The sequence below is a fragment of the Pteropus alecto genome, unplaced genomic scaffold, assembly GCF_000325575.1.
Source record: "Pteropus alecto unplaced genomic scaffold, ASM32557v1 scaffold12, whole genome shotgun sequence".
NCBI lineage: Eukaryota > Metazoa > Chordata > Mammalia > Chiroptera > Pteropodidae > Pteropus > Pteropus alecto.
The window spans coordinates 7,766,545-7,770,035 of record NW_006432669.1 but is presented as its reverse complement, the minus strand read 5'-3'; the positions used below and the strand labels follow the sequence as shown (position 1 = coordinate 7,770,035).

The 3,491-nt window shown below is 36.4% G+C and overlaps 1 long non-coding RNA gene across 1 annotated transcript in view; it reads left to right on the top strand.

Annotated features, from left to right (window-relative positions):
* Nucleotides 1-758: 758 nt before the first annotated feature.
* The window catches only part of LOC112476209, a 45,671-nt gene continuing 42,938 nt past the window's right edge, over nucleotides 759-3,491 (top strand). The window contains exon 1 of the long non-coding RNA XR_003044983.1: nucleotides 759-824. This is a non-coding gene — a long non-coding RNA (uncharacterized LOC112476209). The remainder of the gene's footprint in view (nucleotides 825-3,491) is intronic.

Here is a 3,491-nt window from a genome sequence, read left to right as displayed (position 1 = left end):
TTTGTCAGTTAATGGAGTGACAGAAGCAAGCAGCAGTGGGGCTATTTTTCACCTGAGGTGATTTCACCTTTATTCATCACACAGCCAAAAGACTAAAAACCAGTCAGTCCAAACAGATAGTTTCCTTTCAACTTTTGCCATGTTGCTGTTCCAAGCAACTAAACCCAATGCCAACTACTGAGATATGAAACAGGATAAAATATAACAATCTCTTCCTGTTTTTCATTAAAGTCCTGTGATTAGTTCTTCGAAAATGCTTCTACAGTCTTTGATAAGTACCATTTAATATGTTGTATGTCGATTTTTAATTTTTCTTTAAAAGTCTAGGACAAATTTATTCCAGCTTCTAAGATATAGGATATCATTTAGTCATTTGTGTCTGTAATTATGTATTTTATACCTACTGTCTACATTATTAGGATCTGAACAGAGAAATGATTTATATGAAAAGATAAAGCAAAGCATAGTATCTGACTTCAAGCAGTTTTCAGCATAGAAAACATTGAGAATGGGTACCCATATCACATGAGGCAGAATATGTTCTCTACTAACAGTGCACTGATGCCATTATCAATATGTTTCCACTGATGTCCATTATCGCATTCACATGGATTGAGATTTTTCCTCATACTTTTTATCCTTTAACCTCTAAAGTTTTGTATGTCACAATGGACTTTTTCCCTGTAGGTGCTTTCAGAGTTACTCATGACTATCCCTATGATTCATCCTTTAATTATACCTGCTAGTCAGGCTTTCTCTTTTGCCACATTAACCCAGCTACTTGAGAGACACCAGGAATGGCCTTGCTTTGAGGGAGGTTTACGGTCAGTTTTGAACTGTTGTTTTCATGTATTATTTTTCTTACTGTAATAATTGAACCAGATACATTTTAAGAGAATAGGCTTTCTAAATCAAAGAGTGTTTATACCCGTAAGCTTTTTTTTCCATAGGAAATTTTAATGGATTGAAATATAGCCTCTATAAAAATTTCTACTCTACAATACACGGTCGTGTCAACTGCATGATGAGTTTCACAAACATGATTGGCTGACATACTCTTTGGCATGGTTACTGGCACAAAGAAATGTATCTGCTTGTTTTCTTAATTCTGAAATGGGATGTGTGGGTCTTTATTTTAAAAAGCAAAATAGTGAATTGGGTACAGTAAACTAACATAGATTTATAAACCTGCCTAAAACTTTTTTCTTGACCTAGATCGTGTCTGGCACTTAAGCCTGGTGCTTAATATATTCTCAGTGTTACTGTTATTAATATTATTTTTAATTAGTTTTGTAGACTTAGGCCTCTCAGACTCAGGTATTCTGAGCCTGGGTTCAGGCCTGGGTTCAGTTAAGAGGTGACTAAACAGAAGATGAATGTACCTAGAGAGATTTAACATACTTTTCAGCCTTTCCTATGGTGAGAATGTAGTGACACTGCCACTGCTTGCATTTCCACCTGTGTGTTTTCTTTCCTTAAAGATGCTCCTTGAAAGTAATTTTTGTATCATTTAGTTCAACCCTACATCATGTCTAGAAAAACAATATTGAACCTAAATGAACAAAACACATGATTTAATTTTTTTAACATTTTTTTAATGCGGTAAATACACATAACATGTAATTTACCACTTTATTTTTAAGTGTACAATTCAGCGGCAGTAAGTACACTGTTGTGCAACCAACTCCACCATCCATCTCTAGAACACTTTTATCTTCCCCAACTGAAACTCCGTACCCATTAACAACTTCCCATATCCCCCGATCCCCAGTTCCTGGTAACCACCACTCTACTTCTATCTCTATGAATTTGACTACTCTGGGTACCTCATATAAGTAGAATTATACATTTATCCTTTGTGTCTGACTTATTTCACTTAGATGACTTAATTATTAATAAGAGAAGCAAAGAAGACATAAGAATCAGATTTGTTTTTGAAACCATTTGAACCTACGTAAATTTTAAATCAAGAGAGTTTCTAAGATATTCTTCTGCTAACAGAAAAAGGTAGCTTGGATCAAGGCCATCCATAGCAAGTATTGTTTTTTCCGCTTTATTAAAAGCATTTTTTTGTATTCCATACAATTCTTGTCAGATTGGGCAAGTGTACATGTCATATTACTAGTGACAGTGGCCTAGTGACTTACTAACATTGCCTTTTGCAGCTAAAAAGTAGATCGTGGAGCTCCTCTCAAATGCATGTAATGCTCCTTTTCTCCTTTCCACTGTTGTCATGAAACACAGACAAGTGCTAGATGTAGCCTGTGCTGGAAAGGAAACTTTGCTTTGTCCAGGGGCAAGAAATAGGAGTCTTTCCTAGCAAAAGCACAGGACATAGACCATATTGTGTGAGTATATTGACTCTAAGTGTTTATTGCCCAACAATAGTCTGAAAACTAAGTAGGTAAATGGTTGAGAGATGAGAAGAGGGGACTTGGACTAGGTGGGTAGGTATGAGAGTGAGGAAGAGATGGGCAGTGAGCCTATTAAATAAAGGAAGGAAACATACTGTGTGATTGCATGGTGAGGTAGGAATCCAACATAACTCTAAGATTTGAGCCTATATAACTCAGAAGAATTATCTTTTTAGAATAAATGTAAACAGGCTTAGTTTTCCAAGCTAGGGTTGAGGTATTGTTCGTGTAACTAACAGGTGCTGTCTGGAGGAGAGACGTGCAGCATTAACAGTCAGGGGCTAGGGGTTAGCTTAACAGAAGGGCCATGGAAGCAGCAAGTCAAGTCCACTGACTAAAGGAGCAGCAGTAACTGCAGAGGATAGAATATGTTCCATGCGACAATATGACTTTTAACGTCTCTTCTAAAGCTAAATTTTATTATGATGACGGAATTCTGAAGAAAAGAATGAAGGAAAAGAACAGAATTCTAAGCATGAAACCCTCATCAACTAACTACATTTACCCAGAGAAGAGAGGGAGAGAGAGCTAGAAAAAATGAGAAAGGAAGAGAGGGTTGGGGGGGAGAAGAGAGAATGAATTTATTTAATTTAGGGAATTTTTTTGTTTTGCTTATTTGGTTTTTATTTTGTTTGTTTGGTTTGGTTTTTAGGCATAGATTTCTATTTCCATTTAGTATTGCCCTCTTGTGGCAAACCGTGATGTTTGCTAACTCTGACAGAAAACCATAAAGCAGACCGCAAAAGATCAGGAGACTAAAATATAATGCGTACCTCCATGTGCTGGGTATGATACAAGAGTGCTTATGTATATCTCCTTATCTAAGCTTCTCCACAATCCTGTGAATGTTAAGTATTAAGTACCGTCAGCCCCATTTTCAGGTGGGGAAATTATGATTCAAAGTGCTTAGTTTACATAGCTAGAAGGTACCTAGCTAGAAGGTAGTGGAGTTGAATGTCAATCCAGATCTAACTAGCAAAAAGCCAGGTTTAAAAATATCAAGTGAATTCAACAAATATTTATAGGTATCTATTATATGCCTGTTCCACGGTAGATGCTGAGAATATAAGGGTAAGC